The 27,000-nt window shown below is 43.2% G+C and overlaps 1 protein-coding gene across 2 annotated transcripts in view; it reads right to left on the reverse strand.

The window, feature by feature from the left end:
* The window catches only part of LOC111968365 (prickle-like protein 2), a 112,129-nt gene that overhangs the window by 58,188 nt on the left and 26,941 nt on the right, over positions 1-27,000 (reverse strand). Inside the window, exon 1 of one of the 2 annotated variants that reach the window (XM_023993881.2) lies at positions 9,760-10,008. The exons of the other annotated variant lie outside the window; for it this stretch is intronic. The gene's annotated coding sequence lies outside the window, so the exon portion shown is untranslated. Of the gene's footprint in view, positions 1-9,759; positions 10,009-27,000 lie in introns of those variants that run through there. 2 annotated transcript variants of the gene reach the window in all.

Consider the following 27,000-nt stretch of genomic DNA (forward strand, 5'->3'; position numbering starts at 1 on the left):
AGAGAGCGAGAGAGAGACTGCTGAATGCTAAAGGCTGAGTTCACCAGGCTGGAGCTTGTTTGTGTTGCTTTACTTCAGGGATGGGCAACGGGTGACCATGTAGCCCCCATTTGTAGGAACTCAGTCAGGGTCTCAACTTACTGTTGAGAGTTAGAATAGTATAAAAAATATATTTATGTTTTATTGTCAAATACACTGTATAGATGCAGTGAATAGGGCCCCCAAAAGGCCAGGGCCGGCTCTGTGTGGCTGTGGGTACTGTGAACCCTCATGATGACTTCAGATTTCTTGTGGGGGTCATCAAAGTTGCCTATCCCTGGTCTACTTCATGGTGAGTCAAAACACATATACCCCCATCATCTCTACACTCTTAGAAAAAGGGTTCTGTGGCTGTCCCCATAGGATAACCCTTTTCGGTTCCAAGTAGTACCCTTTTTGGTTCTAAGTAGAACTATTTTAGGTGCCATGTAGAACCCTCTGTGGCAAGGGTTCTACCTGGGACCAAAAGGGTTCTACCTGGGACCAAAAGGGTTCTACCTGGAACCAAAAGGGGTTCTTTAAAGGGTTCTCCTATGGGGACAGCCGAATAACCCTTTTTGGTTCTAGATAGCACCTTTTTTTCTATGAGTGTATCGCCATCACGATAAGGCAGGTCATAGACTGGTTCTGCTGGGCCTCGGCTACACGGGGATGGCTGGGCTAGAGACACTCCCTAGAGATATTTGAACACAGACCCATATTGAACATGCTACCAAAGAACACAGTCAATCTACAGTACTGGATTCCTCGCACAGTCACATAGATTTACTAACTTGCCATTGCCTAACATGGCAAGTTAGATTAAAACTGTTTTACCCACACTGTAATATCAGAACGAAATAACTCAAATAACTAAAAGTTTGAGTGTTTCTGGGTGTATCCATACTATAACAGGTCTGCTCCTATGGGCTTCAGATGGATGAAGGTCAGGGGAAGTCACATACTGGGGGCTGCTTAGTGCTCTCTGGTGCATGCGGGGAAATTAGGTCATTCCTCAGCAGGAACAAACTCATATTCAGGTGCCCTACAGGGAACAGGGAAGCCTATGGGAATGCATTATGCATGTAATGTATGTGTGTTTACAACTATATGCCAAGAGTGGTTAGCATTCTGGGTGAGGACCACTTTATACCCTGAGTCCCTGCCATATATCTGGTGCAGTTGCATGGAGGGTGGGTGGCTAGGTGGTTGATGAGGTGGCAGGGGGAGAGAGATCCTGAATCGTGCACCAGCTAGGCATGTAGGAGTGGGCATGGCCCGGACTGCTGGCTGCCTGCTCCATATGGTCTTTACATTAGTGGCACACTGGGAAAACTCAGACCAACACTGCACACTCCTCACACTCCTCACTAGGACACAAAAGAAAACACACGTACAGATGTAGGATTTTAATTTGAGCAAGTTTGCTACAGCAGGAAAGTACTCCTGCAGCAACAGGAAATGTGAATTATTATGTGGATTATAACTAATGGCCATTTTTTGTAGGGGCTGATACAGTTTCTGTTATGGCAAATCAAGTCTTACATTTTTAAGTGGAAATTACAAACTTTAGAAGCCTTTTTAAACATCTAATACATTACAAGCTTGCATTTCCTTCTGTGTAGAAAATTTCTCAGCAAAAAAGTGCTCAAATTAAGATCCTATAGCTGAATGCACATGTATACATATGTGTACTGTAAACACACATGCACACACACATGATCCTTGTGCTACTTTCCAGTGAAAGTTTCTCCTCTCCCCATTTCCACTGGGATGAATGTCAGAAAGCCTCGGTCCACACAGTCACTGCAAACCTAAACTCTCCTTCCTCTAAATCAAATCAAATCAAAATGTATTTTCCGCGTACACAGTTTAGCAGATGTTATAGCGGGTGCAGCGAAATGCTTGTTACTAGCTCCTAACAATGCAGTAAAATGTCAAACAAGTAAACAAATAAATAAATAAAGAACATCAGGACAAATCCAATGAACAACACAAATCGCACTACACAACCACTATAATGTACAAAAAGTTCCTCTGACTCAAACATGTTCAGGCCTTCTATGGAATAGATGACAGAATGCCATTATGTTAAAGGAAAGGCTACAACAACAGGAAGTATGAAGACAGAGACGCTTTGTGTCAATCAAGTGACACGTGCAGGCTAAGAAACAGATCCCATGTAACAGCAGCCACACACACACACACCTCCTGCAGCTCCTCATCCTAAGGAAGGCAGATGGCCATGTCTCCCAACACGTCAGTGCTGTGTTGGCATCGTGACCTGGGTCCAGATAGGCCACTTAATTAACAAACACTCCCCCCATCCCATCACACACACCCTGGCACACACCATACTGATTGACACTGGCGTATGGAATTCACAGGAGGGTTCTATTTCTGGGGCTAGGTGCTGACACTAAGGGTTACACCTTCACTAGCCAAATGGCCACACCTCAGGTGCAGGAGAAAGGTTTGCTTTGGCTGCTGCGTGAGGTTTTCCTGCTTTAATCTCATAGAACGCTGCTGACTCTCTGTCTCTTCATCTATCATGATATTATCTAACATCTGGTCTTTAAAAAAATGATCTTGCTTCCTTCTCTCTCCCTCTCTCAGTCCCTCCCTTTCTGTCTCTCTCTTTCTCAATCCCTCCCTCTGTCTCTCGATCCCTCTCTCCCATACACACTGTTTTCATTTCACTGTCATCTTACAAAAATGCCTTACTAACGTTTTTTGCACACTTAAGATTCACTGTTATACATCTTGAGGACTAACAAAATAACATCTCAGTGAGAAAGTGCCACAACAAGCCACAGAAGACCCCATTGTTTCCTCCAGAGAGGTATTAACATGTGTTCTCTTCCACCATTCCCTTTGAGAAAACCACACTGCCTTCGACATCACAGCCCTGTCTAGGGTTGCAAAGGTACCGGTAATTTACCAGTTACCAGAATCATCAGTAAATTTGGTAATTAATAGAAAATATATGGCAATCCATCGTAACTTTGGTAATTTATACTTGAATAACTTTTAAATATGCACTACGCAATAATTGTTCCGCCATTTCCTGGTTTAAAAAATTCTAATAGTTCTCCTAATTTCAGTTTATGTGACAAAACAAGCAAGTGTAGTGTAGAGAATCATTGTACAATCTAAACCGCTGTGAAATATATTTTCCATAAGCAGAAATATTGTATTTTCAGCTGTTTGAAGCTGGCTTAGAAAACATAGAAAAAGAAGCAAAAACTTAAGCACGGGAAGCATAGAAATAGTGCACATAGAATAGATCTACAGCTTCTAAGACTTGCTTTCAATAAGAATGACAGATCTATAACTCAAATTTCGATGTGAATTTTGTCAGGTCACCCAAAAAGTTATATTGCAGCTTTAAAAAAATGTATTTATATAAAAGTATTCATTGTCCATTAGTTTTAGTAGATCTGGTTCTAGAGAAAATAGCCCAATTAATGAAAAAAGCATCTAATCAACAATTACATTATTTTCAATTACTTCTGCAACTCGTCCAACTAAATACTTTTTTTCACAAATGCCACCAGTTTGACGCCAAAACATTGACTACAAATACATATTGACATAGCAAAAACAATATAAAGGATATCCCATGCTGAAACCCTCATATTAAACACCAAATGTATTCAATTAGTTGATCATGTTATTCAGCTTTTTCATTCAATTTTTTATTTTAAAATCATCTTATTTAATTGTTTAATATATTTTACATGTGATAAGGCCAGAGATAATTAGACACCTGTGATAATATAAGGTACACTAGATGTTTTGTGATAGATTACATCAAATCCTTGAAAGATACCAGAATTCTGGTAGTTTACTGGTAAACTTTGAAAGTTTCCAGTAAAATACCCTCCCTTTGCAACCCTAGCCCTGTCACACTGAACAATGTCCTGCGCAAAGTAACCCACCCTGCCAGGGTCAGGTAGGACTCACCCTGTATATATGGAGAGAATCAGAGCACACTTGATGCAGATGAGAGCTGTGTGTGTGTCTGTATGTGTTTCTCCATGGCGTGATAGAGCGAGGCCTGCTCTGTGCAGCCAGAGGCCTGCTCTGTACCAAGGCTGCAGTTTTCTCCAGCCAGAGGGAGACGAGCACAGATACTTCATTATGGCCTCATTTATCACCCATGGGACATCTTGGCAGCGCTCCTCACTCCCACTCTTTCTCTCCTTTTCTACTTACCTCCCTCCCCAAATCTTTGTCCCTCTTTCTGTCTTCTCCCTCTCATACTTAACTCCCTATATCACCCCTTTAATGTAGTTACTTCCCTCCACCTATCCGGTCTTTTGGCTGTGGGGACGGAAGGTAGTCTAGCAGTTAAGAGTGTTGGGTCAGTAACCGAAAGGTCGTTGGTTTGAATCACCGAGCCGGCAAGGTGTAAAAATCTGTTGTTCTGACCTTGAGCAAGGCAGTTAACCCCCAACAACAACTGCTTCCTGGGTGCTGATGACATGGATGTTGATTAAGGCAGCCTCCCACACATTTCTGATTCAGGGGGGTTGGGTTAAATATGGAAGACACATTTTGGTTGAATGCATTCAGTTGTGCAACTGACTAAGTATCCTCTTTCTAAGTATCCTCTTTCTGTCTCTAAATGCCTCTCCTAGCTCCCACACCGTTCCTCCTCTCTGTTAACCCAATGATCCTAAACCTGTCAGGCTGTTTTCACTCCAGCACTCCCCCTTTCCTCCTCCTCCTGCTGCTCTCCGTGCCAGTGGGTGCCCTCTGCACTCTGCTTGCCTCATCTGTCCTCTGTGAGCATCGCGTGACAATTGGGAAATATGGGGAGTCACTGATGCATGTTCAGTGTGTGTGTGTATTGGAAGCCTGAGGGTTGTATCATTGGCACCTGGTGACGTCCAAAGCCTCATGGGTCCTGTGGGTGACATGTGGAAGAGGGGTGGGGAGCACAGTGAGCATCAACAGCACCTGGTGGGTGGCACTCGGAAGTCTGTGCTTTCCTGGATCTCCAGTCTTCTGTGCGTGTATATATACACCTTACGGAACGTTGCACACTGAAGCCATCTGCAATGCAGTCAGTGCACAGAGACCTGGGTGTCTACAGAGCCCCAAGTTCTGCCTCCATATAAACCAACCATCTCATAAAAACCCTGGCCTCGCGCACCCACAAGTAAACCTTTTACACCCCCCCCCCCCACACACCTTTTACCCCCCCCCCCCCCCCGCCCCACCCGAAGAAGCCTGGTAAAAGCTTGTTAGGACCACAGGGGTGGCGACCACCACTACCTGCAATAACATATGGATGGCAATTCTGTCCAATTAGGCTCAGACGCTGTAGATGAACATCATTAGTACCTCTGGTCCTGTATTTAACTTAGGGAAGCTTGACATTATAAACAGGAGATAAAAGGAGAAAGTATAACGACCGTAACGAGCCTGGGTCTGCTGTGACGCTGCTTCTCCTAAGAGACAGATGCAACTTCCCAGGATCCGTAGCAGCAGAGTTAAATGCCCAGGTTGTTACTCCACAGTGGGGTCATACAGTGTGTTGTGGCGTGGCTGATCGCAATTGGACATTCTGGTAAAGAAGCAAGCCCCACTTAACGTGACATCTGAATTCTTGGCATGCTATTTTCCTCCCTCCTCTCAACAGAGCCCTGACCCACTGCTCTTTGGCATGCGGTGTGGGCTATATAGAAACCTTTAAAACAGCCATGTCTGATGCATGTTGATGTCAGACAACAAAGCCAATAGAACTCCTTTACATTCTCTGAAGACAGAAAATAGAACTCCTTTACATTCTCTGAAGACAGAAAATAGAACTCCTTTACATTCTCTGAAGACAGAAAATAGAACTCCTTTACACATTTGTTCCCGAATGAAACCAAGTGTCTCTCTCTCTCTGACACTGGTCACATTGACATTTATTTTGTAAACATGGATCTCCGCAGTCCCACAGCTCTAGCTAGCTAACCACCACCATGTCCCAGGCCAGATAGGCAAAGGAAGATATACGCCATGCCTTTGGGATTTGCTCAATGTGACCTTACATATGACACAACAACATTAACACATGACTCCAGGACTCATTTGCCCAAAGCACTCTGCTAAAGCCGGCCTGTCACAGTCTGACAAATGAGCACCCATCATCCAGTCATTCCAGGTTATAGGCCAATCTGTGTGGAATCAAGACAGAAATAGGAAATGCAGATGCTTGAAATATTCTAGGAGCAGAACCACAACCACCAAACTGTTCATTTAGTCTACTTTCCAGTGTAAACTGGTGAGCGTTAGGAGTGGTGTGCTTGGCAACTAGTATTCTGTCCCCTAAGCAAACATGAAGGAAACACAAAGAAATGATGGTTGGGAGTTAAACCCAATTAACAGAGCTTGAACACTATGGCTCAGTTGTGTCTCATCTTTTCATTAACTCAAGCAGAGAGATCTGAGGCTGCTCTCTCTCCAATGAAACTCCAATATAGCCTTTCAAGTTGTCTAATGAACCCACAGTTAGGAGTAAGGCCTTACCAAATTAACAATTTACAAACCACTTTCACCAGAATGTAAAGAGATGGCTGACAGAGATAGTTAAATATCTGCATCATCTAAGGCTTCTTCAATGACTGATTATCTACACTATAGCTCAGACAAAGAGAGATCATTTGTGGGTGTGTGCGCGCATGCGTGAGTTTGTGAGTGAGTGAGTGAGTCTGTGCGTGCCTGCATATGCGTGAGCAATGCAGTCTATCAACTAACAGTCTATCTAAGTCACAATAGACGGACGTGACCATCCTCTGTAGAAAATGCAGCACTGGCAGATTTCAGTTTAATCTCTGTCAGCACAACTATAAAAAAGTTTCAGTCAACAAGGTAGAAGTAGAGGGGATGAAGGTCTTGAGTTCTGAGCCAACCATCTCACATTTACATTCCCCTGGGGGGAAATCTGCTAAGACTATTCTGTATAAAAGAAGCCCTCAGCAGAGAAAGCCCTATTGTAATGTCATTGGAGCTAGTTGGATTTGACATGATTTCCATGAGATTTTATGATAGTGTGTTTAATTCTATGAAACATAGTCTGGTTTAGCGAGGAAACTATCTGAAAATGAGAGGACTGGGTGAGTAGAGGGAATAGAAAAATGTGTTCTGGTTAGATCCATGACAGAGAGATGAGAGAGGAGAGGGGTGGTGTGGCTGGCACATAAACAGAGGGTCTCACTCTCTTTATCCCTCTTTTCTTTCTCTCCCACTTTTCCTTCTGTGCCTCCACTCCTTTCCCCTCAATCTGGCCTCATCGTTTCAGTTATCCCCTTCTTGCTTTCTCCCCCCCCCCCCCCCCCCCCCCCCCCCCCCCCCCCCCCCCCCCCCCCCCCTCCCCCCCCCCCCCCCCCCCCCCCCCCCCCCCCCCCCCCCCCCCCCCCCCCCCCCCCCCCCATCTCTCACTCAGCACTCTCTCTCGCACCTCACTCTTATCCCCTCATTCAGCGCCTCCCTTGTCCTCTCCCACCCCACCCTCTTTACATTTATCTCTCCCTCACTCCCCCTCTTCCACCCTCAAATCAAATTCAAGCTGTTTTATCCTCCCTCTCTCCCCTCTCTAGAGTTGTTGAAGGAAGGCCTTGTGTTTGACAGACAGGTCCAGAGTGCAGTCACCTCCCTGGCCTGTGCTATCAGATGGCAGGCTTGGAAGTACTGAGTGGCAGGCTGGTTAGTCAGCCCGCTTTCTTGGCTCTCTGGCAGATTCAAGTGTGGTGGGTGTCGAGCCAAATACTGGAGACAAAGATACTGTTGGCTCACCACACAAAGAAAATCTAATAAAAATTAGGTTGGACATGTGTAATATAAACATACTAAATGTCACTCAGATGCAATTATTTGAAATTCCGTGTATAGATGGAATGAATTTGTTCATGTTGACGTTGGCGCACGCTTCTCTATTATCCCCAGTTACAAGCTGTAGGCCTACACTGTGACATCACCACAGAGGCAGTCTGCATTGTGAGCTCACTGAGGGGTTCCCGGCTCTGTTTCCATATCAATGTTGCTCATGTCGCCCTTGTTCAAACTCTTGTCAGTGGACATTTGACTGGCATGATATTTGGTTATGTTGTTATACTAGAACAGGAAGAGCTACAACAGTAACAGACTAAAGATGGATGATTGGCAGCATTAAACCAAAGTGTCTGAGATTAAATATGATTAAAGATTAAATCTCCCCGCTGGTCTGGCTCATGGCGAGCTGTGCCTGGGACATTGATCAGTAAACAGCATTAGAGCAGGAAATGGGGCTGGCAGCACACCCACTCTTTAAATCAATGGGCACACTCACCACCTGGAGAGCCTCTAAAGATCAACACACCACATCCATCCAGCCCATTGTCTTTCACTCTCTCTCCCTCCTTTAATTTCCCCCTCCTCTGCGCCCAGCAGAGCCCTCTTCCTGGGGGTATTGTATTGAAAGGAGGCTGTTTGTCCTGGGTCTGTGTGGATTGATGCAGTCAGCACTAGCCTTCAGTGTGTAGCTCTAAGTAAAGGTTCAAATGGCCAGTTGGAACCCAAAATGGGATTAACTTTCCAAGATTCTTATCTAGCTGACAGTTTTACATCTGCCCCTGTTGATACCACTTTCAATCAAAATATCTGTTCTATTTTTCCTGGTTTAACAACTGGCTCTAAATCAGTCAACATGGAGGCCATTTTGGGGACAGAATGGGCGTGTTCAGGAAGCCACAGCCTGTTATGTGTCAAACCCTATTCTTCTCCCTACTAGGCCTGTGCCAGCCACTCACACCCGGGTGCCATAAACATTGAGTGCAGCACATCTATGTGGAATGTACCTCGCGATTTATAGACACTCACACGGCCAATAAAGACGGCAGACCCAGCAGTGTATAGCTCAGATATAAACTGTACTTTAACTTGTCATATCTGACATGATTTGAAGCATAACACACACCAAAAGCGTTGATATAAATGCCTAGACTACCCTGATATTCACAGCCAACTACACACAACCTTAACGCACAACCCTAATACACTCACACACCTTGTCCACATTGCTGAGACAATAGTCTGCTCCCTGTCCCTGCAATAGCCCCATATAAGTGGAGTTAAAAATAAAAGAGGAGGTATGTCACACAGCTGTGAGATGCAGGGAGATTTGTGTGCTGTCAGTCCACTTAAATCACAACAGCTGAGATGACAGGAGACTGCTTTTACACTGCCTTTTCCCTTCTCTCTCTCTCTCTTTTTCTCTTTCTTCCCGCTGTTTCCTCCTTTTTTCTGCCTCCCTCTTTTTACTGTACTCCCCCTTTCACTCTTTTCCAGCTCTCACTCTAAAGATAAAGCTACCCACTCCCAACACCTTACCTGGCAGGCTCTACAGAGCAGTGCGAAGAGAACGGAAGGACATGCTTCAAAAGATGTTTACATCACAAATGGCACAAGCCTTTCATACATGACTGACACACACACACACAAAATCTGAATCCCACAAAATCTCATGACAACAAAAGGCTTATAGAGACACAGAAATGTATTTCCAAATAACCTAAAATACCAGTTGTGTACACACTTGCCTAAAGAAACACAAGTCAATCAATCACTAAAGGTATTAGACATAACAGAGAGAAAAGCTAGGAAACTAACATGAGTGTATCCGGGCAGAGATTCCATGGCTTTCAGTTTGTGTGTGTGTGAAATGGCATGTTTGCTACAGAGTTGAATTAATATGTAAAAGTTACTCACCACTTCCCCTCCAGCTGGCTGAGCATTGCAGGGACTGGGGATCATACAGTCAAACGACAGAGGCTCTCAGAGGATAACCACTGCAGCACGATAGCCTGAAGAAAACACTTTCAACGTTTATGTAATTGAAAAAGTCTGTTCCTCTCTCAGATGAGCAACCAGGAGAGAAGGGTGAGAGAGAGAGACTGACATGGAGATGATTGCCTCGAGTGTGTTGCTGACCTGAAGGGGAAGACTTCACTAGACTGCAACCAGTGGATCAACCATACGGGTGCATGGAGTGAGAGAAGGAGGGAGAGAGAGAGGGAAAGAGCTGCTCACCAGAGGAATGTGATCAGGGCTGATCACCAAGCTAGGAGCTGAGCAGGCAGGCTCCTTAGCCAGGACCCCCAGTTAGCATGGAGGTTAGATTGCCACAGTGGAAAGCTAGGGAAAAGAGGAGGAATCAACATGTTGTGCAATATAAAAGGACAGTAGAAGGTTAACTTCAGGTTTGATTGTGATATGTTAGACTCTCCTCTACCTACTGAAAAGACTGGAGCGGTAGCAGAGTGGAGAAACTGGGTACTGCTACTGCCAGCAACTTTTCACTGTAATCCACCTCTACTTCCACACATCTGCCTGCACAGTGCTGAACTGGATGGAAACATCTGCTATAATACTTTCTGTAGAGCCAGATCTTATGTGATATGCAGCTAGTAACGCTCTATTGGTTTAACTACAGAGAGCTACAGTTGAAGTCAGAAGTTTACATACACTTAGGTTGGAGTCATTAAAACTAGTTTTACAACAACTCCACAAATTCTTGTTTACAAAATATAGTTTTGACAAGTCGGTTAGGACATCTACTTTGTGCATGACACAAGTAATTTTTCCAACAATTGTTTACAGACAGATTATTTCACTGTATCACAATTCCAATGGGTCAGAAGTTTACATACACTAAGTTGACTGTGCCTTTAAACGGCTTGGAAAATTCCAGAAAATGTCATGGCTTTAGAAGCTTCTGATAAGCTAATTGACATCATTTGAGTCAATTGGAGGTGTACCTGTGGATGTATTTCAAGGCCTACCTTCAAACGCAGTGCCTCTTTGCTTGACATCATGGGAAAATCGAAATAATTCAGCCAAGACCTCAGAAAAAGATTTGTAGACCTCCATAAGTCTGGTTCATCCTTGGGAACAATTTCCAAACGCCTGAAGGTACCACGTTCATCTGTACAAACAATAGTACACAAGTATAAACACAATGGGACCACGCAGCTGTCATACCGCTCAGGAAGGAGACGCGTTCTTTCTCCTAGAGATGAACGTACTTTTTGCACTTTTTGCACCATCAATCCCAGAACAACAGCAAAGGACCTTGTGAAGATGCTGGAGGAAACAGGTACAAAGGTATCTATATCCACAGTAAAACGAGTCCTATATCGACATAACCTGAAAGGCCGCTCAGCAAGGAAGAAGCTACTGCTCCAAAACCACCATAAAAAAGCCAGACTACGGTTTGCAACTGCACATGGGGACAAAGATCGTACTTTTTGGAGAAATGTCCTCTGGTCTGAGGAAACAAAAACAGAACTGTTTGGCCATAATGACCATCGTTATGTTTGGAGGAAAAAGGGGGAGGCTTGCAAGCCGAAGTACACCATCCCAACTGTGAAGCACGGGGGTGGCAACATCATGTTGTGGGGGTGCTTTGCTGCAGGAGGGACTGGTGCACTTCACAAAATAGATGGCAGCATGAGGAATGAAAATTATAAGGATACATTGAAGCAACATCTCAAGACATCAGTCAGGAAGTTAAAGTTTGGTCGCAAATGGGTCTTCCAAATGGACAAGCATACTTCCAAAGTTGTGGCAAAGTGGCTTAAGGACAACAAAGTCAAGGTATTGGAGTGGCCATCACAAAGCCCTGACCTCAATCTTATAGAACATTTGTGGGCAGAACTGAAAAAGCGTGTGCGAGCAAGGAGGCCTACAAACCTGACTCAGTTACACCAGCTCTGTCAGGAGGAATGGGCCAAAATTCACCCAACTTATTGTGGGAAGCTTGTGGAAGGCTACCCGAAACGTTTGACCCAAGTTAAACAATTTAAAGGCAATGCTACCAAATACTAATTGAGTGTATGTAAACTTCTGACCCACTGGGAATGTGATGAAAGAAATAAAAGCTGAAATTAAATAATTCTCTCTACTATTATTCTGACATTTCACATTCTTAAAATAAAGTGGCGATCCTAACTGTCAGGAATTGTGAAAAACTGAGTTTAAATGTATTTGGCTAAGGTGTATGTAAACTTCCGACTTCAACTGTCATACATCTTAAATGGAGTGTAACCTCACCTCACCTTACCTCTCCATGCCAAACCTAAACATCTTCTCTCCCCAAACTGCCCCCTCTTCCGCCACCCCCTCTCCCCATGCCAATCACATGACCAATAAATATAGGAACAGGACCTGTCGAGCATGTGAGTACAGGTTAAATCAGAGCCATTTATCACTAGAGAGCCAGAGTGAGGTTTCTGGACCTGTCAGTAGTGTGCTGTGGGTAGAATATGATTGGTTCTACAGCAGCGCTCTACACTGTACAACTACTGTGATTCATTCCCATAAATCCATATGGATTTCTGTGGTGGAAGACAAGGAATCATGCCAGGAAAGCAACACGCACTCATACCTGACAACTAGTGCCAGTGTTCTTACGACCATCATCACCCTCATGCGCGCGCACACACACACGCACACAGTACGATGCCAGGGTGAACAGCCATGAACATTCCCCAGCAGCGTGTGTGTATGCCACTTAACATTAATGTACTGTATATTAGCCCAGTACTAGGCAACAAGCCACACTCACCCTCAATGTCTCATATGTTGCTATTTTTTGCTACTATGGAGAGCTGCCTGCTAAAGTGCATCATAATTTATGCATGACACTGAGAAATACCTAATGTCCAAAACAAGCTTAGGATCACTAGTAAAGACTCAATTTGGAAAATACTGGCAGCTGTGTTGATGTCTTAACTGGTGTTCGTATTATAGTCGAGCCACACGATAGTATGCATATGTTGAAGCTCAATGGTACATTCAAATCTCCCTGCCATCATATCTAAGCCAATATAACATCAATGTGGAATTCGCAAATCAACTTGGAGGTACACAACTCTCCCCACCTCTCGTGATGATCCGTCCGGCCTTTACCGAGAACCACTATACCAGATTTTTGACTGGGTCGTTAGCACTACGGTCGTCAGATTTTTTTTGTTTCCCTAACCTAGCTCAAATTCTAGACTTTTGATTAAAATGAGGCTACAGCACTCATACGGTGACCATTACACTTAGATCCATTGGACTGAATAAGTTTGTAGGTGCAACAGTTTTTATTAAATTCACAATTTACCACTATCACGTGCACATTTCTGCCCAATATAGGGGCCTATTATCAGCAAATATCACTCCTGTGTTCCAATGGCATGATGTGTTAGCTAATCCAAGTTTACCATTTTAAAAGGCTAATTGATCATTAGAAAACCCTTTTGCAATTATGTTAGCACAAAAACAATGACATTTCAAAAACAAGTGACCCCAAACTTTTGAACGGTAGTATATACTGTATATATATAGATATATATCATTAGGCTGTATCTATTTTTAGATATAGGCCGATTGTAAATGTGTATTATTGTAGTGTCATCATCTTTATTGCAAAAATAAATACAAATACCAGTGTTGTAGCACTTGAGACCAGTCTTGGTCTTTGGGTCTGGTCTTGAGACCACATTGGGTGTCTCGGTCTTGTCTTGGTGTCGGATACATTTTTACTCGGTCTTGAGTCGGTCTCGGAAAGGGAGGACTCGTCATTTCTTCCAGAGACCAGCGGAGTAAAACAAACTCTGAATTATCAGCTTCCACTCAGTCAGTGCATAAAACCGCTTCGCCAGGCCAAATATATACACTCCATTCTTGAAACATGAACATTTTACTGCATTGGGCTAAATCAGGATCACACAGAGGTATTCTTGGTAGTCTTAAACAAATATACTTAGAAACAAAAGTACAGTATACACCTCACACACATGGTTATGGCCTTACAAAAAGTAGACACCTGTACCATGTCAGATAGAGTTTACCTTTATTCAATTTTGAGTTTGCATCCCAATATTGCACTTTATATACATCACATAATACTGAAATATAATAACACTGTTTGACAAACACCAGATTTTTTGTTGTTGTATATAAATATAATCTTTATTAATTATGCAAGTACAGAAATGTTAATAACATAAAGTAACGATGTTTATTACAGCAACAGGGTAAAGGTACAGGACGGCAGGCAGAGTGGTCTGGCAGGCAGGCTTAGGGTCAGGGTCAGGCAGAGTGGTCAGGCGGGCGGGCGGGCTCAGGGTCAGGGGCAGGCAGAGTGGTCAGGCGGGCGGGCTCAGGGTCAGGCAGAGTGGTCAGGCGGGCGGGCTCAGGGTCAGGCAGAGTGGTCAGGTGGGCGGGTTCAGGGTCAGGTAAGGCAAGGGTCAAAACCAGGAGGATGAGAAAAGAGAGACTGGGGAAAAGCAGGAGCTGATACAAAAACTGCTGATGACTTGACAAACAAGACGAACTGGCAGACATACAGAGAACAACGGGATAAATACACAGGGGATAATGGGGAAAATGGGCAACCACTGGAGGGGGGTGGAGACAATCACAAAGACAGGTGAAACCGATCAGGGTGTGACACACACAAGTTATTTTCAAAGATAAAAAACAATTCCACCGCCACTCTTGTTGTTGAAAGTTATTCTTGAAAAGGGAGAAGCTAACAAATTAGCAACAACATCCTCTTCGATACACCTGCTGGAGCCGCTGCAAACGAGCCTACAATAAAAGCTAGCTAGCTAGACCGTGGGAAAACTACTGCTCACTATTGCACAGTGTTTTTATGTTTTTGTGAAAACAGTCCCACCCATTTCAAGTCAAAATGTGATTGGTTGATTACACTGTCACTCAAAAATGTTCTCCCTCTTGGTGCACAGATCCCTTTAGTGGGATCATTTTTGTAAACATCCGCTGAATTGCAGAGCGCCAAATTTAAAAGAAATTACTAAAAATATTTAATTTCATGAAATCACAAGTGCAATATACCAAAACACAGTTTAGCTTGTTGTTAATCCACCCGTCGTGTCAGATTTTTAAAATATGCTTTACAGCGAAAGCAATCCAAGCGTTTGTGTGAGTTTATCGATCACTATGCAAAACATTACAAACAGCTAGCAGCAATGTAGATTGGTCACGAAAGTCAGAAAAGCAATAAAATTAATCGCTTACCTTTGATGATCTTCGGATGTTTGCACTCGCGAGACTCCCAGTTACACAATAAATGTTCCTTTTGTTCGATAAAGATTATTTTTATATCCAAAAACCTCCATTTGGTTGGCGCGTTATGTTCAGTAATCCACAGGCTCGTGCAGGTCATGAAGGGCAGACGAAAATTCCAAATAGTATCCGTAAAGTTCGTAGAAACATGTCAAATGTTTTTTTATAATCAATCCTCAGGTTGTTTTTAACATAAATAATCAATAATATTTCAACCGGACGGTAAACTATTCAATACAAGAGAGAAAGAAAATGTTGAGCTACCAAAATGTTGAGCTACCAAAATGTTGAGCTACCGCGCGCATGAACTAATCCAAGGACATCTGATATTGATAAATCTCGCTCATTTTTCATAATAAAAGCTTGAAACTATGTCTAAAGACTATTCACACCCCGTGGAAGACAAAGGAAAAGGATTCTGGTTGATATCCCTTTAAATGGAGAAAAGGCAGGCAATGGAACAGGGATTTTTCAAAATAAGAGGCACTTCCGGGTTGGATTTCCTCAGGTTTTCGCCTGCAAAATCAGTTCTGTTATACTCACAGACAATATTGTGACAGTTTTGGAAACTTTAGAGTGTTTTCTATCCTAATCTGTCAATTATATGCATATTCTAGCATCTGGGCCTGAGAAATAGGCAGCTTACAATGGGAACGTTATTTTTCCAAACATAAAAATACTGCCCTCTAGCTTCAAGAGGTTTTAATACAGTTGAATGGCAGATGCCTTCTATCTAGCTTCTGATGCCTAGCCAATGGCTGACTTGGCTGGCTAGATTTATCTCCCCTGAGAGACCACCAAAGAAAAATCCACATTGGATCTTTTTTCTCTTTAGTCTTAACTTTCCTTTCCAACAAAAACTGAAGAGATTAAATCAGAACATCATTGAAAAGAATAATAATAATAATATTATTTTATAAATCCTTACCCCTTCTTTGAAGGCATAGAAGGCCCTCATTGTTTCCCACTGTGTTTGGGTTAGTAATAATTTGTAGACTGTCTCTATTTTCCCTCAGCATACATTCTTTTTACACCATTCTGAATGTCTAAAGAACCCATGTGTTGTTCTGAAAAATGAACACAGAAATACTGGACATTTTGAACTCTGTTATGGTGGCAATGTGACAAAATTGGCACCATGAATTGGACTCGCATTTTTCTGGTCTCGGATCCCTCGTCCCCCTCCCGGTCTGGACTCGGTCTCGCCCCCTTCTGGTCTTGGTCTTGACTCGGACTAGATTTGCTCCGGTCTTGGATCGGTCTCACTTTAGGTGGTCTCGAACACAACACTAACAAATACACACATAACTTTAAGCTGCTACATTGTCATATGACAGAGGTAATGAACTGTCCATTGTTCAGCACAGCAATTGATAAAACAGGACCATGTTTGAAAAATATTACTCTGGTAAGCTAACGGTTACAGAAATTAGGAATGCAGACAGGCTCTATAGACCTCTATATCTTTATGAGTGACTGTGTCAAACACACCACCTCCTGTTATGTTGGGTACCTACTGACCCAAAAATGTGTTATGAAAAATATGTATTTTCAATGACATGTATTGTTAAAATAAATATTTAAGGAAATACAGGCAGGCACCACATTACTACAAGACAAAACAGCTCACTCAATCAAGCCTGATGGTGTTGTAAGTATAAAACTGAAGCTTGATTTCATATAAAAAAAAAAAAAAAAGAGCTTGAAATGGTAGTGGGGTAATGTCTTAGTGTGGGGTGGGAAGAATGCTATACATTACCTTGTATCTGGTATAAATCACATTATTGTGGGAGAACCTCCTCTAAGAGTATGAATTAGGCTGTTTGAGAAGGTTTGAATCCTAAGCAACATGCCTACACATTGTTGGAAGTACAATAGACTGTAGGCTGGAAAACCTTGGTAGAGCATGGGTGAAGTACGCATTGTGTTGCTCATGTGAATTTCAGACCAATGCCGACTTCTCACTGAAAACATAGTTTTTTGCTTTTAATTGCAAAAAGGTTAGTGTATGGGGTCATGCAGAGCAAATGCTAAAGACGTGACTCTCCCCTCCTCCACCCCATCCCTCCATCACTCATCCCCCTGCCCACAGAGAGGTTAACTCGTTGTCTGCCCCTCAGGACTAAATTAAGTGATCAATCAATTGCACAGTCTCACTGAGAGAGGGGAACATGGGCCAACAGCACACACATACTGTAGAGTGGTGGAGGCAGCTAACTGCCCGAGTGAAAGGAGAGTGTGTGTTTATCACAAGCTGTTCTGAGATACTCATGAGCCATCTGCCTTATAAGGGGACTTGAAAAAAAGACACATGACTATCTATTATAACATGCAAAAATAAACAGCATGGTACAATGTAATGCAAATGATAAAAAATGTCACAGACTACTTATCAAGAGTCTTTGATATACCCATAGTGCACCAAAGAATTGTGGGTTGGCACCTTGGCAAAGGGAATCAATGGTGACGGAAGAAATGTAGAGCTGGTACAAGATAGTTAGTGCCTACATATCTGAGTCAATATTCTCTTCTCAACCATACCGGTGAAAAGAGAGAGCAAAGACGAATATAACACAATAACACGGCTGTAGCTATTAAAGCCATCTCTCACCTCCACAAAGTAAATGTGTCATGCAGAAAATGGGCTTTGACATCTCATACACATAACAGAGAATCATCATGATTAAGAACTCTGCATCCGTCACTTGCTGGGAATCTGCTTTCTTCTCTGATTCTGAAGCCATTAGAGAGACAGCTGGCAGACAGAGTGACATGGTACAATAGAATATCAAAAGAACCCCAATGCTTCAGCCTACAGTATAAGCAGGAGTCTAGACTGTAGTAGACTATTAGGAGCTCATATAGAGCAGAATCCTGTCTGAGACTATCCTGATGCAGAGTCTAACCACAGCAAGGAGTGTGCTAAGGATGGAAGCTCTGATCCAGGCTATCCACACTGGGCCAATTATGGGCTCGGACTGTCAGCTCACTGGCACATTACCATGCATAGGTTACCCTTTCAGACCCCAGACAAGAGGCTTGTTTAAGGCGTCCTCATGCTTCCCATCCGAAACATTTAGAGCATATATTATGAAAACATTGTGACGTTTTTGTTCCTTTAGGTCTCCGGCAAGGGTTTTTTCATCTGTTTGTGCACACAATGTTTTTGCTGAGGCAAGCCCAAGTTTGGTAACTGAAGTCTACGCCCCATCGTCAGCGATTGATCAACAGTAGGGAGTCTTCAATTAAGTGTTTGTCATTCAACAAGAGATGACTCGTTTTCATAAAAATGTTTTCACTTGAGAAATACTGCACCAAACATCTTGTTAGATGTAAAATTGTGCGACTAAGACCTTCGCAAAAACAACAACATTAATTATCTTAGGTTAGTTCTGAGAGACAAAAAGCACTATTGCTGCTTTTTCCTTGTTTTTCAAGGGAAGGTCTTTTAAGGGAGTAGGCGAGGCACAGACGTACACTTCACCTAGCCATTCTGCTAGGAGCAAACCAAACCTAGTACGCCTTTAGACCACAGACTGACCGTCAGCCAAGATGGAGAGAGAGAGAGGGGGGAGGTGAAGAAAGGAAAGGAGAGAGAGACCAATCCCCTCCTCTCTGCACTGCCCTGGCAGTGAGCCCTTTGGCAGGCCCTCTGGTATCCATTGCGTCTGGGTAATACTGGGGGTGGAAGGCGATGCGGGAGGGGGCTGAAAATCAGCCAAAATGTCAGATGAGGAGAGAGCAAGGTTAAACCAACACTGAAACTTTGGAACGAGTGTCATGCAATCCACTGAGAGAGAGACACAGAGAGAGAGAGATAGAGATATAGAGAAAGACAGAGAGATAAAGAGAGATATAGAGAAAGACAGAGATAGATAAAGAGAGATAGAGAGAGATGGGGGGACTGAGATCTACAGTATGACTGCAGAACAAAGTTAGCCGAGGTCAGAGAGAAGACAGATGTCTCTGACAGCTGTTTCCGATCTGCTTATTTTCAGAACGAAGGGAGATGAGAGAGGTTGAAATGACAGAGGTCAACCTGGGGAAAGTCCACACCAGAACCCCTGAGGCAAAGAGTCATACTGTATATAGATAAACTACTGTATGTAAAGGCAATAAGTCTGCCCCTGTAGTGCAGAGTTCAAGGGGTTAAAGTCCTCTGTGAGTTCCAGCGGTGTTCCTGCCACTTAGTTTCACAATGCCAAGCTGTTTGCCTCTCCAGAAAGCCAATGAAAATGCCAGGCTGCGGTTTAGACGTTCCAGAACACAGGGGGGACTCTGGGGACTGGGATCAGAGCTGGGGATCAAGCCACTGCTACAGAAGGCTCAAGTCCATCCTCTCATCCCTCCCTCCACCCTTCCTAGTCTCCTCCTTCCATCTACTCCTCCTCTCCAGACATGTCCTCTCTCCAGGGATAGTTGGACGCGCGTACACACACACAGTCTGTGACAGTAAAGAGGCAGCCTCTGTCCAAGACTTGTCAGTCAGTGAGTCTTTATTAACCGCTGCCCGGCTGAGCCACTCCCCTCCCGACAGAGAAAGAAAGCTCACAGTACACACAAGCTAATGAGCTATACACAGTAGTCGCCACACCTGTCAATCACACTCAGCACAGAGGCGGGGAGTCGCATAGAGAAATCAGTGTCTGTTTAAAATAATATAACGAACTGGTCGATTCTGGGGACAGCGTGCGTTGTAGCAGTGATCGTTATTATGTTGATGAGAGTTTATAATTTTGTCATTTCAGTTAGTGGAGGAGACAGAGAGAGTGATAGAGAGAGATTGAGGGAGCCTTGACCTCATCCTAACCTTACTCCATAAACAGACAGTGATGATACAGCCTGGGTGTCTCATCTCATTCCCCCTGTCTACTGGCCACACGTTTCACCTGAAAGGATAGGTCAAAGCTATTGAACATGGTGGAGATAGATCGCTCCATAACTATGTAGATGAAGCTCCAGAAAACTGCTCTCTCAAGTGTAGCACTCTTTCAGATCTGTGGCCACCAAAGGAAATGAAAACAAGACTAAGTCCTGTTAGAACCCTGATCTATCCATGGAGTTGGGAGTGTTCTCCCCACAGTGAACAGGAGGTGAGAGGGTCATGGGGCTGGGACTCCTGAGTCTGTTCCCGGCAGCATCAGACATCTGTAAGTCGTCCTCGGAGGGAGGGAGATACTGACTGCAGAACCACAGAATGCAGTCAGCCAGTCAGTCAGCCAGCCAGCCAGCCAATCACGGCTGAATCCCGGCTGGGCTACAGCTCTAGACCTCTGCTGCCACTGATTATAGACCGCCCATCTGCTACACATTCACAGGGTGGGCATTGAGCATGATCCATTTACTGCCTCATCTCTGCTGCATCCTTTATTATACATCATGGGATTCAGTCAGAGAGGTTGTTAGAGGCAGTGGCTCTCAGAAGGTCTTCAACCACACTGAGGTCAGATCCAGAGACACATAATCTAGCTACCCCTCCCTAACCTACAGCAGTGAATGGGCTATGCACTAAGTAAGCAAACTCTAGTTAGCGTGTTTGGATTATCTCTCTCTGTGTTAAGGGGGATGATGAAGGTAAGTCTTCTATGAACAATGCTCTAATAGTGTACACACCTCCACTGAGAGTCATGATGAAAGGACAAGGGTAAGAGGCATCTGAAAGGTCACAAATCAACAAGACCCACTGAGAGAACGACCAAGCTTATTTCACTGGAGTCTGGGGCGGCAATAAAATACAGAATATGGAAAGAAGATGATTTTTGCTTATGTGTCTTCCACACATTTGAGATGCCTTAGTTTGGCAGCCAGAGAGCGTGTGATGAGCTGTGGTAAAGACCACTGCCTCGCGAATCCTAACAATGCATTTTCTTCTGAAGTCCTGGGGGTATAAACAACACATTACATTTTTTTTTGCTCATCAGCAAGCACATCTGAGAACAGCCAAACAAAACTCTCCAAACCCCATCTACAATGATGCAAAACACATGCTCCCTCCTTTCCTTCCTCCTCTCATCTAAAACACATTGCCTCCCTCAAAAGTGGCCCGAACAAATGCAAGTGGTCGCGGCCATAAAATTGAACAGTCCCATATAAAATTCTCTTAACATGAATTTCCCATTGTGGCAGCAGGGCCAGTGGCTCTCTCATCCAGGATCACCGGAGTGTCCCCAGACCCATGTGTGGCCCCAGCCCAACGACAGCTTTGCCTCTCTACCCCCCCCCCCCCCCCCCCYGGTCMCTGGGGACCGGCACTGTGTGACACGATGACACTATCAATCAGCAGATATTGGCTCTATTGACAGTGTCCATAAGAGTCCCTGATGTTACCACCCACTCTTCCTCTCGTCTTCCTTCATGCTTCGCTCCCTAAACATTTTATCCTCTATCTTTGTCTCTACATCTTTCTCTTTTCATTTTCACTTCATCTCTCCCTTCCTCACATGCTCAGTCTATAGAGCCTGTCTACTAACCCAATCAGACAGCACAAAATGATACTTTCCTTGGGGGCCACTGTGTATAGCCTTATGAATATTTAATTTACTATGATTCACTTTCTGTGCATGCATAATGCACAGGTTGGCATTCTTTGTCATGCATCTTGTTCTTGAGGCAGCTCTGCAGAGTGGTCACTAGCTGGCACAGTCACAAAGTCATAAAATCTAATTTCAAACCTAACCCTAGCCACACTGCTAACCTTAACGCCTAACCCTAACCACACTGCTAACCCTAACCCTAACGCCTAACCTTAACCACACTGCTAACCCTAACGCCTAACCTTAAATACATTTTTACAATGTAGCCTATTTTGACTTTGCAGCTGGCCTAACTAAGGGGGAAATCGCTCAGTTCTGCCTCCAGGACAAGACTCATGACAATAAATATCAACCTGCGCATAATGCAGTGACTGTTTAAAGAATATGGTATCAAATTAGGGAAAATAAGATCACAGTAAGCTGGTAAGGCCCGAAACCCCTAGAAAAAAAACTGATCTCTCTTTTGACAGAACTGCTAAGATGTAAGCAATGAGGGAGAGCCATTAGTGAGGCTAAAAGCTGAACTGGACAGGAAGCAGAGGGCGAAATTACACTCCAGAGGAAGACAGAGCCGTTTTACACACTATCAGATGGATGGAAAAAGGCAATAAGCTCCCTGACAGCAAAGTGTAAACTTCATGAAGCCAGTGTCAGCTCCTCTCCCAGTTCCGCATGAGCGATTTTTATCTCTCCGAAAAGCACGGTCCTCCTCACGCCTATCATACTGCTCCCCCCACACCCCCCATCCCTCCGCACAGAACAGAGAAATACCGGTGATGCATTTACATGTGCCACATGGGATGGCCAGAATCCAATTTCACACAGACAGATGTCATATATCAGACTCTCCAAGGAAGCCAAACATCCTTTCCTTTGAGAGAGAGAACGAACAGACAGAGAAAAGGAGTTAGGGAGAGAGCTAGAGCAAGGCCATAGAGCTTCCCTCTGGTCTTTGGGGCAGGCATGTAGGAGAGGAACAAATGGATGATCAGTGGGCCCTGGAAAGCAGGCGCTCAAAGGCTACCTTTGTCTGTGAAGTGAGGAGCGGGACAGCAGGCCCCAACACACATGAACGTAAAAGAGAGAGAAAAAAAAAAAGAAGAGACCTCGGAATTATTTAATAATAGGCAATAGAAGCAGCAACAGGGTGGGGTCACTTCACAGTAATGTGACCTGGCTACTGTAGCCATCTATCCCTCTTTCACAATTACACTAGCCAGCCAACCAGCCCCTTCTCCCTACTATTCAATCACTTCTCCAATGAAAGGCTATTAAACTGCTATTTTACTTTCTGGCGTATTTATAGAACTTGACACAATAAGTGGTTGTCAGATCAGCTATTATGATGTGATGGTGCCGACCTGTACAAGTCAGTTTGAAAGGAAAGGGCTGGATGGGAGATGGAATAGGAATATGTGTAATCAATTGAAGAGCTGGTCCTCAAAGACATGCGGGATTTGACTGGCTGCGGAACAAAAATCTGCTCTACATGACTACATAACCATTAACACCAAAATAATAGGATGTATTTTGTTTAATGATGTATACTATGTAGTCTAATATTTCAAGACAAATATTCGATACAGGAAACAATCTCATTATGCATGCACAATGTAGGTAAACTCGTATAAGGACCCTCTCAAATAGGCATCCATATCTGTAATGACTGTCATATGTCAGCTGTGGGATGAGAGACAGCAGGCAAGACACCACCAAGTGAGCTGACGCGAGACATCTCTCTATGGACCTGGGGGATAGTGATCGCTCACGCACGAACGAACGCACGCACGCACGCATGCACACACATGCCACTCTCTCCCACTTTCCCTCAGTGCTGGTGTGTTCTATCTGGGTCCAGGTCTGGCTGTTCATGGTTCAGGGGTTCTAACTCTCTCAGATGAGCTGCTGATTCCCTAGTGGCAGAAAAATCTTATTAAAAAGTATAATCTGTTATCACCACCCTGGTGAAGGTTGAACATGGGGAGAAACACAAATTCAGGGAATGATTAATTTTAGATTTGGAATTCTGCCTCTCTGGCTAGGTCCTTCTACAGTACAGTATGTGCTGGTAGCACAGTGCGTACTGAAGCTGTCCTAAAACATGTGAGGGGAGCAAGATACATTTCTGGAGACAGAAAAGGTGAGTCAAACAAGTGAAAATCCAGAGGGAGAGAAAATAATATTAGATAGGATTATCCTTACTTTATTTCTCATCTCCAGATTACTCAGTCTTCTCACTCACTCTAATTCCCTCTGTCTTTCCCTCTCTCACCCACACATCACTTGTTTAACCCTTAATGTCTTGAGGAAGGCTGTAGTGATCTAGTTGATAAACTAATGGACCTCTGTGTCTAATAATTTTCACCCTAACATTAGGACTAGGTCTGCCCGATCAGACCCTGCAGAGCCTTATAAAGTACACAGATCTGATGTTTGAAACATTGGACAAATGTTTAAACACACAGACAGAGAGAGACAGAGAGAGGGAGGCAGGGATGAAACAAAGCTTTATCCTGCCCCAAGGCAGTTTTACAAATGACTTGAATGATTTGATGATTGGAAAAATGGATGAGTGGAATGAATAGTTCATTAGATATTTATATGGATCTGCACATTCGTGGAAGATAAAAATACAGTATCAGGTGACGGAAAACACTACCATCTTATCTCACTCCTCCTTTTGTGCTGTTTAGATCACAGACCAGTCTTTTCTCCACAGCTTGACAGTTTATACTGTACACACCAGACAATTGATACTGCTGAAATCCACAATGTATATCTTGGAAGATAGATCTATGCTTTTTCATGTTAAATACTGCATCTGTTTTCTGCCTGACTGATGAGTATGAATGGAGAGGAGCAGACAGGACTGGTGAAAAGGGATGAGCGAGAGGGGGCACATGGGGTCAGGTTAGATAGCTGTCATTGTACTGATCCTGATTCCTGAATCACGTCTGTACCATGGAATCAAGCATTCAGGATAGATTCACCTCTCTGCCTCATTCCTTCTCAGGCTCAATGTCTTCCCCGCCTCCTTCTTGCTCCAGGGTTCCATACTGCGATCAAAACAGTCAAATTTTTGACCGTTTAATTGGCAGTGCAATACACATTTTACTGGTTGCCAGCAAAAAAAAGTTTTACCTGGTTACGTTCGTTTTTGGTTCAGAATTAACTTTTTTTATCATCATGATTTATTCAAACAGGAATGTGCAATTGACCACAAATAAACCAACTTTATGAAAAGGCAACAACTGCAAGGGATTGTCCCGTCTGTGTCAGGGCTCGACATACAGGAGAGGTTTTGGAAAACCTCTGGGCCAGCCGCCAGTGAAAAAAATATTGTAATAATGCTATTTTTAATATAGGCTATATAATTGATTATTAAAAAAACTGATGGATCCCCGAAGCTGTTCATCCATTTTGTTGATTATTTATCACACACGCTGCACCCTCCTAGCCTATAGAAATGATATTGGGCAGAGAGAGCTCGCTGCTCTCAAACAGCTGGTTGTTGCGTGGAGTGAAGACCGACAGCGGTAAGGATATGAAAGCGGTAGAAATGTTCCTCCAAGTTATGATATATACCAGTAAATGCTAAGGTAAGAATGGGTATGCAAAACAGGTATTTAAAAAGTTCAAAGTCACAGTTGAATATTGCGATGTGCAATTCAGTCATCATGGAAAAACCTACCTTGAAAATCAGACATTTCCTCTAGGCTTTTCCATCCATAAAAAGTAATTGAAGTTACAGTACCTTCAGAATGTATTCACACCTCTTGACTTTTTCCACATTTTGTTAAAGCCTGAATCTAAAATGGATTGAATTGAGATGTGTTGGTCACTGGCATACAAGCAATACCTCATCATTATCTGTTTTGAAATTTTTACAAATGAATACAAATGAAAAGCTGAAATGTCTAGAGTCAAAAAGTATTCAACCTCTTTGTTATTTTAAGCTACATTCAGGAGTAAAATGTGCTTATTAACAAGTCATAATAAGTTGCATGGACTCACTTTGTATGCAATAATAGGGTTTAACAATATTTTTGAATGACTACCTCATCTCTGTACCCAACACATACAATTATCTGTAAGTTCCCTCAGTCGAACAGTCAATTTCAAACAGAGTCAACCACAAAGACCAGGGAGGTTTTCTAATGAGAGCCTTGCAAATCCACCTGTTGGTGGATAAAAAAGGTAAAAAAAAAAAAAACAGACATTGAATATCCCTTTGAGCAGGGTGAAGTTATTGATTACACTTTGGATGGTGTATCAATATACCCAGTCACTACAAAGATACAGGCATCCTTCCTAACTCAATTGCCTTAGAGGATGGAAACACCACAGGGATTTCACCATGAGGCCTATGGTCACACAGTTACATAGTTAATGGCTGTGACAGGAGAAAGCTGAGGATGGATGAACAACATTGTAGTTACTCAACAATACTAATCTAATTGACAGAGTAAAAACAAGGAAGCCTGTACAGAATAAAAATATTCCAAAACATGCATCCTGTTTGCAACAAGGCACTAAAGTAATACTGCAAAAAAAATGGCAAAGAAATTCACTTTTGGCCTGAATACAAAGTGTTATGTTTGGGGCAAATAAAACACATTACTGAGTACCACTCTCCATATTTTCAAGCATAGTGGTGGCTGCATCATGTTATGGGTATGCTTGTAATTGGGGAGTTTTCAGGATAAAAAAGAAACGGAATGGAGCAAACACAGAAAAAATCCTAGACAAAAAATCTGGTTCAGTCTGCTTTCCACCAGACACTTGGAGGTGAATTCACTTTTCAGCAGGACAATAACCTTATACACAAGGCCAAATCTACATTGAAGTTGCTTACCAAGAAGACAGTGAATGTTCCTCTGTGGCCGAGTTACAGTTTAACTTAAATCTGCTTCAACATTTATGGCAAGACCTGAAAATGGTTGTCTAGAAATAGACAACCAATAGACAGAGCTTGAAACAAACATTTTGAAAATAATAAATTAGCAAATGTTGCACAATCCAGGTGTGGAAAGCTCTGAGACGCACCCAGAAAGACTCACAGCTGTAATCGCTGTCAAAGGTGGTTCTAACATGTATTGACTCAGGGGGGTGAATACTTATCTAATCAAGGTATATTAGAGTTCTATTTTTCATTGATTTTCTTTTTGCAAATGTTAGAATTTGACAACAAAATGCGGGAAAAAAGTCAAGGGGGTGTGAATCCTTTCTGAAGGCACTGTATGATAGCCGGTTTAGAGGTTCTACTGCTCCACCTAATTATTCTGGGATTTCATATCTGTTTCCCACCGTTTCAATGGAAGGGTGTTGCGCTGGTCTG

This window comes from Salvelinus sp. IW2-2015, linkage group LG1, assembly GCF_002910315.2.
Source record: "Salvelinus sp. IW2-2015 linkage group LG1, ASM291031v2, whole genome shotgun sequence".
Classification (NCBI taxonomy): Eukaryota; Metazoa; Chordata; class Actinopteri; order Salmoniformes; family Salmonidae; genus Salvelinus; species Salvelinus sp. IW2-2015.